A 15,747-nucleotide genomic window follows, 5' to 3' on the forward strand; every position below is an offset into this window, starting at 1 on the left:
CACTATTCCACAAGACAGAGAAAGAAGGAGCCCTCCCTAAATCATTCTATGAAGCTGGCATTACCCTAATACCAAAACCAGGAAAGGACACAACCAAAAAGGAAAACTACAGACCAATATCCCTGATTAACATAGATGCTAAAATCCCTATCAAAATACCAGCTAATCAAATCCAACAACATATAAAAAAGATAATCCACCATGATCAAGTGGGTTTCATACCAGAGATGGTTTAACATATGTAAGTCAATAAATGTGATACACTACCTAAACAGAATTAAAAACAAAAATCACATGATCATCTCAATCGATACAGAAAAAGCATTCAACTAAATCCAGCATCCCTTTATGATTAAAACCCTCTGCAAAATCGGCATATATGGGACATACTTTAATGTAATAAAAACCATCTATGACAAACCCACAGGCAATATAATACTGAATGGAGAAAAGCTGAAAACATTCCCTCTGAGAATGGAAACAAGACAAGGAGGCCCACTCTCACCACTCCTCTTCACATAGTACTGGAAGTCCTAGCCAGAGCAATTAGACAGAGAAAGAAATAAAGGGCATCCAAATTGGTAAAGAGGAAGTCAAACTGTCCTTGTTTGCTGATGATATGATCATTTAAATACCTTGAAAACCCTAGGGACTCCTCCAGAAAGTTCCTAGAGCTGATAAAGAATTCAGCAAAGTTTCTGGATATAAGATTAATGTACACAAATCAGTAGCTCTTCTATACACCAGCAGTGACCAAGCAGAGAATCAAATCAAGAATTCAATCCCTTTTACAATAGCTGCAAAAAAATAATATAAAATAAAACACTTAGGAATATACCTAACAAAGAAATTGAAAGACCTCTACAAGGAAAACTACAAAACACTGCTGAAAGAAATCATAGACAACACAAACAAACGGAACCACATGCCATGCTTATGGAAGGCCAGAATCAATATAGTGAAAATGACCAAACTGCTGGCTGGGCGTGAGGGCTCACGCCTGTAATCCCAACACTTCTGGAGGCTGAGGCGGGTGGATCACTTAAGGTCAGGAGTTTGAGACCAGCCTGGCCAACGTAGTGAAAACCCATCTCTACTCAAAATGCAAAAATTAGCTGAGTATGGTGGCGCACACCTGTAGCCCCAGCTATAGGGAAGCTGAAGCAGGAGAATAGCTTGAACCTGGGAGGCAGAGGTTGCAGTGAGCAGAGATCACACCACTGCACTTCAGCCTGGGTGACAGAGTGAGACTCCATCTCAAAAAAAAAAAATAGAAAATGACCATACTGCCAAAAGCAATCTACAAATTCAATGCAATCTTCATCAAAATACCATTATCATTCTTCACAGTTAGAAAAGCCACTTCTAAAATTCATGTGGAACAAAAAAAGAGCCTGCATAGCCAAAGAAAGACTAAGCAAAAAGAACAAATCTGGAGGCATTACACTACCTGATTTCAAACTATACTATAAGGCCACAATCACCAAAACAGCATGGTACTGGTATAAAAGGCACATAGACCAATGGAACAGAATAGAGAACCAGAAACAAACCCAAATACTTACAGCTAATTGATCTTCAACAAAGCAAACAAAAACATGAAATCGGGAAAGGACACCCTTTTCAACAAATGGTGTTGGGATAATTGGCTAGGCACATGTAGGAGAATGAAACTGGATTCTCATCTCTCACCTTATATGAAAATCAACTCAAGATAGATTAAGGACTTAAGACCTGAAACTATAAAAAATCTAGAAGATAACTTTGGAAAAACCCTTTTAGACATTGGCTTAGGCAAGGATTTCATGACCAAGAACCCAAAAGCCAATGCAATAAAAACAAATATAAATAGCTGGAGTCTAATTAAACTAAAGAGCTTTTGCATGGCAAAAGGAACAGTCATCAGAGTAAACAGACAACCCACAGAGTGGGAAAAAGTCTTCACAATCTATACATCTGACAAAGTACTAATATCCAAAATCTACAACGAACTACACAAATCAGTAAGAGAAAACAAGCAAACAATCCCATCAAAAAGTGGGCTAAGAACATTAATAGAAAATTCCCAAAAGAAGATATACAAATGGCCCACAAACATATGAAAAATGCTCGACATCACTAATGATCAGGGAAATGCAAATCAAAACCACAATGTGATACTACCTTACTCCTGCAAGAATGGCCGTAATCAAAAAATCAAAACACAGTAGATGTTGGCATGGGTGAGATGATCAGGGACACTTCTACACTGCTGGTGGGAATGTAAACTAGTACAGCCACTATGGAAAACAGTGTGGAGATTTCTTAAATAACTAAAAGTAGAACTACCATTTGATCCAGCGATCCCACTACTGGGTATCTACCCAGAGGAAAAGAAGTCATTATTCAAAAAAGATACTTGCATACACGTTTGTAGCAGCACAATTCACCATTGCAAAATCGTGGAACCAACCCAAATGCCCATCAATCAACAAGTGAATAATAACTAAACTATGTTGTATATGTATACAATGCAATACTACTCAGCCATAAAAATGAATGAATGAACATTTGCAGTGACCTGGATGAGACTGGAGACTATTATTCTAAGTGGAATAACTCAGGAATGGAAAACCAAATATCATATGTTCTCACTGATATATAGCAGCTAAGTTATGAGGATGCAGGCATAAGAATGATACAATGGACTTTGGAGACTTGGGAGACGAGGGATAAAAGACTACAAATAGGTTGCAGTGCTCAGGTGATGGGTACACCAAATCTCACAAATCACCACTACAGAACTTATTCATGTAATCAAACACCACCTGTACCCCAATAAAATTAAAAATTAAAATTAGTCGGGTGCGGTGGCTTACGCTTGTAATCCTAGCACTTTGAGGCCTAGGTGGGTGGATCGCCTGAAGTCAGGAGTTCAAAACCTGCCTGGCCAACATGGTGAAACCCTGTCTCTACTAAAAATACAAAAATTAGCTGAGCATGATGGTGGGTGCCTGTAATCTCAGCTACTTGGAAGACTGAGGCAGGACAATCTCTTGAACCTTGTAGGTGGAGGTTCCAGTGAGCCAAGACTGCAACATTGCACTCCAGCCTGGGTGACAGAGTGAGACCCCATCTCAAAAAAAAAAAAAAAAAAAAAAGCTGGGCTTCGTAGCTCACACCTGTAATCCCAGCACTTTGGGAGGCTGAAGTGAGCGGATCACGAGGTCAGGAGTTCAAGACCAGCCAGGCCAACATGGTGAAACCCTGTGTCTAGTAAAAATACAAAAATTAGCCAGGTGTGACAGCGCATGCCTGTAATTCCAGCTACTTGGTAGGCTGAGGCAGGAGAGTCACTTGAACCCGGGAGGTGAAGGGTTCAAGGGTTCAAAAAAAATTGAAACAAGCAAAAAAGTGGTTCTCAATATCTCCGTCTCCTGGTATTTGTGCCTCAATGTACCCACCTTCCCTTGTTTGTGAGCTGGACCTAGCAACTCACTTAAAACAAAGAGAAAATTGCAGAAGTGGTAGGATGTCACCTCAGAGACTACATTTAAAAAGGCGGTGGCTTCTGCCTTGGCTCCTTCTCTCCCTCTTGGACTTACATGCTCTGAGGAAAACCCACTGCCGTGTTGTGAGCTGCCCTGTGGAAACACCTATGTGTCAAGGAACTGATGTCTCTGGCTGTTATGGACTGAGTGTTTGTGTTCCCCCAAAATTCGTATGTTGAAGCCCCAATCACCTAGGTGATAGCATTTAGGAATGAGGCCTTTGGGTGGTGATTAGGTCTAGATAAGGTTATGGGGGTGGGATCCATGATGGATTAGTGTCCTTGAAAGGAAGGAAGAGAGATCAGAGCTTGCTCTCGGGACACAGTGAGAAGGCAGCACCTGCAAGCCAGGGAGAAAGCCGTCGCCAGGAACCGAATCTGCTGGCACCTTGATGTTGGCCTTTCCAGCCTCCAAAACTGTGAAATCCATGACTGTAGTTGAAGCCACCAGTCTATGGTATTTTGTTATCACAGCCCAAGCTAATACACTGGCCAACAGCTGGCAAGAACCTGAGGCCTGCCAACAGCCGCATGAGTGAGCTCAGAAGCAGATTCTCCCTCGACTGTGCCTTAAAATGCCTGTGCTCTGGCCAACACCTTGATTACAGCCTTGTAAGAGACACCCAGCTAAACTACACCTGGTCTCCTGACACAGAAACTCTTTGGTAAGAAACATTTGCTGTTTTAAGCCACTGAGTTTTGGGGTAATTTATTAGCCACAATCGATTATTAATAGAGGATCTCTTTCTTTCTCTGGGAACAATTCTCTTGTTTGGGGAAACTATATCACTTTCACCACTTCTTCACCTTAAGGTGTGATTGGGGCGATCATCTTCTTATACGAGTCTTTCTTCTGAGCCATAGTGATTGGTCAGTGAGTGGGCACCTGACCCAAGCTAGCCCAGCCATAATAACCTGTTTCAGACGTCGCGGGTTGCCCATCCAATATCTGTTTCCTCTTTTCTCCATCCTAATAGAACCGTATTCATGGGGACAGTCAGCCAGAGAGAATAAAGCTAATGAACAAAGAGAAGTGGCAAAGAAAAACCAAAAGAGGACCTGTGTTCAGCACTTGGAACTTCTATAAGGGAATCAACCAGGTCTGCGTTCTTGCATCATCTTAACCCTTTCCAAAATCAAGGTAACCCAGAACTAACTTGCTTTTCCCATCCCAAGATCTAGCATTTTGCACATTTCAGGAAATACTTGGATCTCCCAGTAAAAAGAAATTTAAAGACCCAAACCCTGGGGGTTTGCCTTGGGGATATGCATTTATATCATTTCATGAATTTACATAATTTCATATAACTTACAGTGGAGGCCGGGTGACCCCACAGCAAATTAGGGACTTCAATGTCTCGGAGGGATCTTTGGCTTTCAAATATTGAACTAATTTTTTTCATTTTATCCAATCTTCATTATACTCTTTTCTATCTTGCTCTATACAAGGGCACCCTCATTTCTGTTGAACCTTCTGGTTTGAGCTGCTAACCTTTCTATTACTCTCCTACAGTATGCTCAAATCAGATTCCATATACCATGTTATATATTTTCACACCCAACCACGTGTTCAGTTATAGCTGTCTAGATTTAGGAATATCGACATTCACATTCAAGTGTCACGCTATTATTATTATTTTTTGAGCCATTGAGCCTGCATTTCTAAAGCTTTGGAATTTTTCTTTCCTACTTTACTCAATTTTACCAGTAATAGTCCATGTCACATGGATTCATGATAGCTCGTTACAGTGTCAAAAAGGAAACTAAATCCTGGGTAAAATTTTTCTTTCATAGTTTTCTTATGTATTCAAGTATTCATGCAGGAATATCCATGGTACATCTACGTTAGAACTCTATAACTAAAATTTCAGTAGATTTAAACAGAATCATCTCACACACATGGTACATTGAATCATAATATCATTATGCAAAACAGCATTGAGTCACTTTACAAAATTTGTGCTTGCATGAGCGATCGTCTGTATTCTTGGAAGAGTATTATAATATTTGCTGTTCCATATTATACATTTTTGTCTTTAAAAGGACGTTCCTAACCCTGGCCCTTTATCTTTAGTTTCTTTCTATTACCGGCTGTTGGATCTTATCCAGAAACCTTTCTGGTGCCCCTCCCTTATATTTGCCTGCTGTTATTAACACACAAATGGCCTTGGCAGTCTCAACTTATAAACTGTTAACTAACAGCATACCCAATCATATGCAAACTTTAAACTTAAATACAACAGCATTTGTATAGCTCAAAGGGTACAAATGTAAACATTTTCATACGTTAAGTTTGCAGTTTGGAAAAATCTCAGTAACCCTGACTGCACAATCCTATCCTTCCCTTGTTTAATGTTTACACTCATAAATTCTCACCATGGTGTTATGCATGTATTTTTTACGACTTGTTTTTCCCCCTTAGCACTATATATAGGAAGTCTTCTCTTAAAAAAATAAAATCAGGCCAGGCGTGGTGGCTCACGCCTGTAACCCCAGCACTTTGGGAGATATTGAGGTGGGTGGATCATTTGAGATCAGGAGTTCGAGACCAGCCTGGCAAATATGGTGAAACTCCGCCTCTACTAAAAATACAAAAATTAACGGGGTGTGGTGGTGGGCACCTGTAGTCCCAGCTACTTGGGAGGCTGAGGCAGGAGAAGCACTTGAACCCAGGAGGCAGAGGTTGCAGTGAGCCGAAATCGCGCCACTGCACTCCAGCCTGGGTGACAAAGCAAGATTCCATCTCAAAAAGAAAATCAATTTGCCTTATTGTGCTCCCTCCCTTTTGCCAGTCTTTTAACTGAGTTTTATTCCAAAATATGTTTTTATTGTTTCTCTGCTGATGGATAACAAGATCGTTTCCAAATCTTTACTATGACAAGCAGTATACTTCCTTGTATATGCTTTCTTGTGGCATACAAATATGCATATTTCTCCAGTGTAGGTCCCCATAATTGGTCTTTCTGGGTCAAAAATATGCACATTTAAGATTTGAATTCATTGCCAAATTGTCCTTCGGCTTTATCAACTTATATTCCTACTAACAGCTCATAAGAGTGTCTGTTTCCCTACATCTTCATCAACACTGGATAACACCAGTCTTTAAAATCTTTACCAAACTGAAGGGGAAGCAACATTTTTAAGAATCAAGTCCTCAACTATTCCTGAGGTTGAACATCTCTCCAGATATTTATTGGCCATTAGTATCTGGATAGATGTTCAACCTCAGGAGTAATAATAATAAAAATTCTGTGAGTTGCTTATTTGAAGTCTTTGTCCCCTCATCTTCTTTTTCATAGAGACAAGATTTCACTCTGTCGCCCAGGCTGGAGGGCAGTGGCACAATCGTAACCTCGAACTCCTGGACTCAAACGATCCTCCCTACTCAGCTTCCCAAGTAGCTGAGATTACAGGACACACCAGCACAATCAGCAAATTTTTATATTTTTGTGTAGAAATGGAGTCTTGCTATGCTGCCCAGGCTAGTCTCAAACCACTGGCCTCAAGTGATCCTCCCACCTCAAGATCTCAAAGCGCCGTGATTACAGACGTGAGCCACTGTGCTTGGCTATCAGTTGGATTCTCAGTGTTGAATTCATCAGTTTAGAGGAGTTCTTTATAAAAGTTTTGGACATTAAGATTTTGGTTGTTTTTGCTTATCTTTTGATTTTATTCAAAGTATCATTCACTATTCAAAATATTGGTGCTCTCAGGACTCTGTTCTTTTGTGGAAGGAGCCTTAGAGAATAAGGCTTCTAGCCTCTTGCCCCACCTTCCTAGTCTTACCCTGGGGATGGGGAGTGATTCAACTGGTGGGTAACTCTGGCAGAACAAGAAGCTGAAATGCCCAGCTCAGGCACATCCTCCCTCCCCTCTGTGAAAAAGCATGCACCTTGCTCTGCCTCGGTGCCTGCCTGTACATTTTACAGGAGCCGGCCCTCATGGTTGACCTCAGGGGTGAACTATTAGCACACCTGCTTGCCTAGCAGACCTAAGCCATATTGTCCAGTATCAGTTTTGATGGTAATAAAAGTAATATTTGTATTTCCATCTGCCACATTCTTGTGTCTATCTCTTAATAGGTTCTTGAATCAGTCAGAGTCCAAACAGAAAACAGATGGCATGCTCAAATTAGGATAATTCAGGAGATTTAATAACAGGACTATTTATGAAGGTGTGGGCAGAGCTTAGAGGAGGTACCAGGGATACTGCAGCAACCTAGGGCCTCTGAGGCCTAGAGGGGTGATGGGGGGCACAAAAGTTACTGGAATCCAGGAGGAAAGAGTCATAGCTGCCCTCAGAGGAGGAGAAGCCCCCAGTTGTGGGACAGAGGTGGCCAAGGCAAGCCTACGGCGAGGAAGCCCGAGAAATAAATAACCTGATCTTACTCTCTTTCCTCCCTCTAATCTCCTGCTAGGCCTCCCTGCTTGATAAAGCAAGCAGAGCCAAAGGGCAAGGGAAGCCATTGATGAAATCGACAGAGGTCCATCTACTTGGGAAGAGAGAGAGGAGGAAAGAGATCTGGGGGCATAAATAGAATGTATCTGGCACAGTTCTCTTTCTTCCCTCAGTATACACTTTTATCTTTGATGTGGGTAAAAAATTCATGTCCTCATCAAAGGGAATGCACAAAGTCCCATTGGCTACTGTTTTATCAAGAGGCAATCTCAATCTAGCATAATCCCCCTGAAACCTAAAGCATGACTTCCACTGGTGTTCTTCAAGTAAGGAATCAGGTAAAAGCGAGGAGTGGTATGCTGGGCAGAATCCAGAGATGGCCTCCCCAGATTCCTGCACCCTGAAGTGCACACACCTTCTCCCAGTCATTCAATCAAATGCAAATCAGCGGGCTGCTATGATGGGATTTTGCAGATTCAATTGAGTTCCCAAATCAGTTAGAAAAGGGAGGTTATCCTGGGTAAATCTGACCTAACTGGGTGAGCCTTTAAAAGGAACTCAGCTCTTCCTGGTGAAAGAGATTTGAAGTTTGGATACATGAAAAATTCTCCATTGGTGATCTTAAAGATGGAGAGGGCTTTGTGGCAAGGAGTGTGGGTGGTTTCAGTGAGCTAAGAGCAGTCCCTGGCTGACAGCCTCAGTTCTCTAGCCACAGAAACTGAATTCTTCCTCAACTATGTGAGCTGGGAGAAGGACTCTGAGATTCAGATGAGAGGGCAGCCCATGCAGCACCTGGATTTTACCCCTCTGAGACCCTGGGCAGAGAATCCAGCCATGTACACCAGGCCTAGGCTTCTGACATACAAAACTGTGAGCTAATAAATGGGTGTGGCTTTAAGCAGCTAAACTTATGATAATTTGTTATGTAGCCCTAAAAACTTATACAGGAGGCTGGGAGCAGTGGTTCATGCCTGTAATCCCCCAGCACTTTTGGAGGTCGATGCAGAAGGAGTACTTGAACCCAGGCTGGGAGTTCAAGACCAGCCTGGACAACATAGTGAAACCCCATCTCTACAAAAAGAAAAAACATTAGCTAGGTGTGGTGGTGCACACCTGTAGCCCCAGCTACTTGGGAGGCTGAGGTGGGAAGACCACTTGAGCCCAAAAGTTTGAGGCTGCAGTAAGCCAAGATTGCACCACTGCATTCCAGCCTGGGTGACAGAGTGAGACTCTTTCTAAAAAAAAAGAAGAGAAGAGAAGAGAAGAGAAGAGAAGAGAAGAGAAGAGAAGAGAAGAGAAGAGAAGAGAAGAGAAGAGAAGAGAAGAGAAAGGAGAAGGAGAAGGAGAAGGAGAAGGAGAAGGAGAAGGAGAAGGAGAAGGAGAAGGAGGAGAAGGAGAAGGAGAAGGAAGAAGAAAGAAGAAGAAGAAGAAGAAGAAGAAGAAGAAGAAGAAGAAGAAGAAGAAGAAGAAGAAGAAGCAGCAGCAGCAGCTAATACAGGGAACAAACAGAAATAACATAAAACCAGTTTTTACAGTCCCCATTTCTGTACCTGGGAATAAGCCCTAAACTGCTAATCACTTCTGCCTTCTCCCATCACAAGATGCAGGCTCCCTTTGTCCTCACCCCACACCTCAGGTGGGTGGGTGTCTTTACCTAGTGAAATGACCCAAACATTCTTTCTTGTTGGATCTGAATCTTTGATGGTCTTGACATTATTGTTTGTCACAGTTTTTCACTGACCAGGACATCGGAGCAAGAAAGGACGAAGAGGTTTCCTAAACATCGTTCTTCTGGCTCCACCATATACCAGCAACACAATTGTCCCCTGGGAATCAGGACCAATTGCCCCAGTGAAGAAAGAGGGCTTCTTACTTGTCTGTTCATTGGAACAATGGTCATGTTTCCTGTTAGAAGAATTACCACTTTGAACACTAGGACCTTCAGATCCATGGAGCCTAAGATTGCCAGGATAGAGTGTCACAAAGTCTTTAAGTGGATTATTAGGTACGATAGTGAGAGAGACCACTCCCACCACTGTCCCTTTGTTCTCACACCTATGCAGCCTGGCTATGGGCACCTTCTATTGACTTCTGATTGAAAGCATGCACTGTATCCTATGACAGAGCACCCCAACAGCGGAGAGTGTTGCCTTCCAGCAAGCACTGCAATGAGCCTTTAGTAATCGATTTCACCATTCTCTCAAGACACTTGCTTCCAAGTTGTTGCAGTATCCTTGGGGTGTTGCATTTCTGCCTGAAAACCTCTGTGGCCAGTAATGGCTTTGCCCAAGTTTTGCTTGGGCCCACTGGGCTCATTCCTCCCACTCAACCTGGCAGGCTGCGCTTGGCTCACACCCCTAGCCTGGATCCCATGCCTGCCAAGGGCAAGCCAGGAGTGGAGCAGTAAGGGGCATGTGAGTGAGCAAGCATGGGGTCTGGCCATTGTGCACAGTCAAGCATGCTGGCTGCTGCAGTGGGGTGGGCAGCTGCAGGTGTCAGCATGGGTCCTGGCTCTCTGCAAGGCTGCAGCTGGACCAGGTGCACTACAAGTAGCTTCTACGGCTGGCACCAGGGAACACAGTGGCACCTGGAAACTTGGAGACTCCAGGAACTTCAGGGCCTCGAAGAGGGAATCACAGCCCTGGCTTGGGGAGCTCCCAGGTCTGGGATCCCCAAAGGGCCACAGATCTTCTCTCCTCATCTCCCACAATGTGGCGAGCAAGCAGTGTGTTTCAGCCCTATTTCTGTTACAGCTCTTTCAGCCCGCCATTTGGCTGGTTCCATGTTCTTGTCCTGTATCCAGGAAGAATGAGGTATGCAGACAAGTGCAGGGTGAGCAAGGCAAAGAGGAGCTTTATGGAGTGACAGAATAGCTCAGAGGAGGCCCTGGAGTGGGAATTTCCTCTCTGCAGCTGGTTATCCTGATGTCTGCTCAGCTCTGGCTGAAGCCAGGGTTTTTATGGGCTTCAGAGGGGAGGAAGTACATGCCGATTGGTCCATGGGTGGCCATGGGTGGGCCCAGAAAAGGCACCACAAGTTCAGACTGGAAGTCCCACCCTCAGCTTTCAGGCCCCCCCGTGGCCTGAAAAGGGGTCCTCACCATCGACCCATTCCCTTCTGTGCAGGAGCCTGTCTGCCTCCTACTGCTGTTCATGGTGCCCAGGCTGTTTGTGCCAAGGAGCACCTGCAGGCCAGCACCAAGCTGCCTTCAGCATCCCCCCCACCACCCTTGGCTTCCCTCCTATGCTCATCAATGCCCAAAGTCCAGAGGGAGCCAAGGTGGCAGGGGGCTGGGGTGTCAGCCCTGTCCCAAGCATTCTCATACCAGCTAGGCTATACAGCACCCAGGCTCAGCCCCAACCTTGCTCTGAGATTGGAGTAGGCGCAGGAGTAGGAAGAGGCCAGGCAGTTTGAGCAGACACCTCTGAGCCTGCAGAGGGAGGGGAGACTCTCCTAGGCCCCTGAGAGTGCCCAGATACCTGGGTCTGCATCTGTGGCTTGGGCAGTTGCAGCTATGCCCGGAAAGGTGGGGCTCCTTCTTGCTCTGTGGAGCGCCTGCTCCGGGACCCCCCCAAGAACACAGGGAGGACCATAGGGTGGGTTCCCAGCCATGACTGGGGCAGTCGAAGCTGTACCTGGAAGGGTGGGGCTCCTTCCTGCTCTGTGGAGTGAATGGCCCGAGTCCACAGCCACGACTTGGGCAGCTGCAGCTGCACCCAGGTAGCTCCTGCCCCACCAACTCAGAAGGGGCAGGGCTCTCACTTCTCCCCAGCTCCTGCTGGCTCTGTGGAGTGTGCAGCCCTGGCCACACCTCCCCACTGCACCAGTGTGATAGCATCAGCCACTCCAGACAGGCCACCACTGCCATCAAAGTGATAAGCCACATCACTTTGATAACTGGCAGAATTATTATATTGGTCCTTTGACCCATAAAATGAAGGCTTTTGTAGTGAGAAGGAGGGCAAAGTGGAAGCTCCTGTTGGTGGAGATTCCTCCAACACTCACTGCCACGCCTACCACACCAAGAAAGTGAAAAATGATACTTCAGCCCTGGGGAAACCACAGTGATTAATACTATAACACCAGAGAATTTCATGGGCAGGAGCCCACTGCCATACTTCTTATGCTGTAAAATGGGTCCCCTTATCAGAGATGATGTTGTATTTGATACCATGGTGAAGAATAAGGCATTCCATAAGTCTACAAGTGATGCTGGAAGAAGCACTTCAGGCAGAGAAGACAAATATGTACCCAGAATATGTGTTTACTCCATGAAAGCAAAGCTCTATTCCTTTCAAGATGGGGAATCCAAGGTAGGCTTCCTCCATCTCAATTGTGTCTCCATCATTGTGTTGTGAAATTCAAGGGCAAGCAACTTGTCTCTCACTTTAGAGAAGAATGCCCAGACCAATGAGCCTCTAGAAACTTCACTTATATAATATGGTTCTTGCCTCGGGCACACATATGTCTTGTAAAGGCATCTAGAGCACTTGATGCTTCCTACTCACCAGGTCCAGCGGACATAATTCCATCTCTGTAATGGACCAGAATGACATCCTGCAGGGTATCAAGATGACCGAGTTCCCATCATACTATATATGACAGAGAAAAGGAGACTTGATATTGTCCTGGTGTAAGTCAGTAGAGGTATACTATTTGCCCTGCTATGTAAATGCAAACTGCTTCAGATTTTCCTGTGGGAAAAAAGAATGTTTTCCAGGTCGAGACACTGAATGCCAGGTGTCATAGGCTGTGTTGAATTGCCGCAGTATTTCATTTAGCGCTGTAGCTGTGACTGACATCACAATGTGAATAAATGTACAAAGATCTTTCTCCATGCCCCATCTGCACTAGCCAGATAAATAAGTTACATGGGGATGTATTGGGAATTTCCACCTTTGCATAGCTCAAGTTTCTGATGATAGCATTAATCACTGTGGTTTCCCCAGGGCTGAAGTATCATTTTTCACTTTCTTGGTGTGGTAGGCGTGGCAGTGAGTGTTGGAGGAATCTCCACCAACAGGAGCTTCCACTTTGCCCTCCTTCTCACTACAAAAGCCTTCATTTTATGGGTCAAAGGACCAATATAATAATTCTGCCAGTTATTAAGTATCTCTCTTTTATCTACACGTTCTAGGAGTCAGGGGAAAACACAGGATGAATACCTGTTCCTGTGGACGCTGTGTTAGACAGACCGGGATGTATGGGCTAGGATTCCATACATCACCTGATTTTCATAAGTTCCAAATCTCACTGGTGGATGATGGTGGCACTTCAGGGTTCTGGGGATCGGAGTGAGCTCAGGGCCAATATCTATTAACCTTGGGAAGATCTAGTATATTTCCTTCTCACTAGTATATAGCTGCCCTGGTAAAAGGCTGCAGGCCATTCTGAGGAAGGCTTTGGAGAAGACACACAGTATAGATCTGTGACCACTTTGCAGGCTCCCTCCTCAGTTGAGGGTCTGAGTTTATGAACTGACTCAGGTCTAGAAATTGGGTAAAAGGCTGTGAATCCCCCTCCAGTTTCTACCCAGAAACCTAGAATTTTTCCTCTGTATTCATCAGGCAGCACCTTCACAAGCTGTCCAAGTATTTCATTTCTAGGAAGCCGTGCCACAATTCACTACAGATCACAACACTCTAGTGGCCACTCTGTCTCTGTGGCTCGTCGGGGGCTACTTCCTCTCTGATTAGCAAGCACGGCCACCTTGCTTCATCTACTGTGGGGTCCCATTATTCTCTTTAAGATCAAGGAACCCAATTCCTTTGCATTGCCCACAGCTGTCATCTCCAGCCTATAGATGACAGTGACCACAGAGCTCTTCAAGGACTTCCGAATATCTTAGTGAGGGAGGTGTCCTTCAGACCTCTCGAGGGCTGTGGTGAGGGAGAAGTGAGCAAGTTGGCACAGCACAGTTGGCATCACTCCACAGTGGTGCCCACAGTGGGGTGATTCTGATCCATGCCAAAGTTTAAGAGCCACCTCGGTGGAACATGTCCTCTCCGACTTTAATGAACATGCATGCACAGCACCTGAGGATCTTTTTTTTTTAGACAAGAGTCTTGCTCTATCACCCAAGTTGAAGTGCACTGCAACCTCTGCCTCCAGGGTTCAAGCGGTTCTCCTGCCTCTGACTCCAGAGTAGCTGAGATTACAGGTGCCCGCCACCATGCCCGGCTAATTTGTGTATTTTTTAGTGGAGACAGGGAGTTTCACCATGTTGGCCAGGCTGGTCTCGACCTCCTGACCCCAGGTAATCTGCCTGCCTTGGCCTCCCAAAGTGCTGGTGTACAGGTGTAGGCCACAGTGCCTGAGGATCTTTCTAAATGCAGAGTCTGGTTTGGTAAGTCTGGGGTGGAGGTCGAAGGCTGATGAGCTCTTAGGTGATGCCGGTGCCTCTGATCTAGGACAACAGCTCTGAATAGCAATGCTATAGAGGAAGCATCTGAAGACTCAGGAACAGGGGAATCTAATGGATCTATTATGTCAGGGAGTTGTGGTGGGGAAGGGGGAGGGTCTCAAACTTTAGTGTAAATCAGAATCACCTGGAGGGCTTATTAAAACACAGATTTCTGAGTCTCACCCCTACAGTTTCTGATTCTGTAGATGTGAGGTTAGGCCCAAGAATTTGTGTTTCTAATAAGTTCTCAGATTATGCTGATGCTGTTGGTCCAGAGACCACACCTGGAGAATCAGCTGTCTACCATCCTCCCAATCCATTCCTCCACCTTTCCCCTGACTATCCTGACTGTCCACCTCGACAAGGTTTGGTGCCTCTTTAAGAGCGCAGCTAGCTTTTTCTAGAGCAGGCTTGTACTTCTCCGTTTTATGGAGAAGTTATGGGCCTGAAGGTGGTAAGAGGTAAGGGAGGGGGCTGGCATGGTGACTCACACCTGTAATCCTGGCACTTTGGGAGGTCAAGGCGGACTGATCACGATGTCAGGAGTTTGAGACCAGCCTGGGCAACAACCTAGAAACCCTGTCTCTACTAAAAATACAAAAAGTTAGCTGGGCATTGTACCAGGTGCCTGTAATTCCAGCTACTCTCGAGGCTGAAGCAGGAGAATTGCTTGAACTTGGGAGGTGGAGGTTGCAGAGAGCTGAGATGACGCCATTGTACTCCAGCCTGGGTGAAAGCCTGAGATTCTGTCTCAAAAAAAAAAGGTAAGGAAGGGGACCTGAGGAGAATTAGCGTTAGCTTATGGGGCAGCTGCCTGGGGAACAATGATCGTAAGGCTTTTATGCAGAGAGCTAGCGCCTTCAGTCAGAATAAGAGGTCAGAGGAGGACAGAGGCTCGAAAGTCTCAACCCCATCAGGCCTGCCTTTCAGGCATCCTGTATCCCCTTCCCATATCTGAGAGTCCCACTCCTTTCCAAGAACTTTGCTTTGGCATGAGAGACTTGGCTGCATTATGCATTTAATTGTTGATGCAAATCTACAACTTGAACACTCAGACCCTAGGCTTAGTTCTTAGCCATATTTACCCTTTAATTACCGGAAATACGGAACCATGGAGGCATTCTGGTTTTCCATGTGTCTTTTTAATTGTATTTCCACAGCTATGATTTTCTCTTTTTCCCTATACACACTTCTTAGGATAGCAAAAAGAATCCAGTGGTTCTACTACTTTTTTAATCACTGTTGTTGCCATAGCAATGAAATGCCAGCTCCGCTTGATCTCTTAACGCCTTGCCCTTCGCCTGCATTTCCTCGCATGCTCCCACCATTGATAATTTGGGTAATGGTGATGCCACCACATGCCATGGATTACTCATTTCCTGATCCTTCCCCAGCAAGGTTATCACTATGCTCCTCA

The 15,747-nt window shown here is 44.9% G+C and overlaps 1 protein-coding gene across 2 annotated transcripts in view; it reads left to right on the forward strand.

The window, feature by feature from the left end:
* SZT2 (SZT2 subunit of KICSTOR complex) overlaps positions 1 to 6,948 on the forward strand; it is a 69,835-nt gene extending 62,887 nt beyond the window's left edge. For both annotated transcript variants that reach the window (XR_013519969.1, XR_013519970.1), the window contains 2 exons: positions 4,507 to 4,670; positions 6,829 to 6,948. The gene's annotated coding sequence lies outside the window, so the exon portion shown is untranslated. The remainder of the gene's footprint in view (positions 1 to 4,506; positions 4,671 to 6,828) is intronic.
* Positions 6,949 to 15,747: the final 8,799 nt, after the last annotated feature.

This window comes from Callithrix jacchus, chromosome 7 (genome assembly GCF_049354715.1).
Source record: "Callithrix jacchus isolate 240 chromosome 7, calJac240_pri, whole genome shotgun sequence".
Taxonomy (NCBI): domain Eukaryota; kingdom Metazoa; phylum Chordata; class Mammalia; order Primates; family Cebidae; genus Callithrix; species Callithrix jacchus.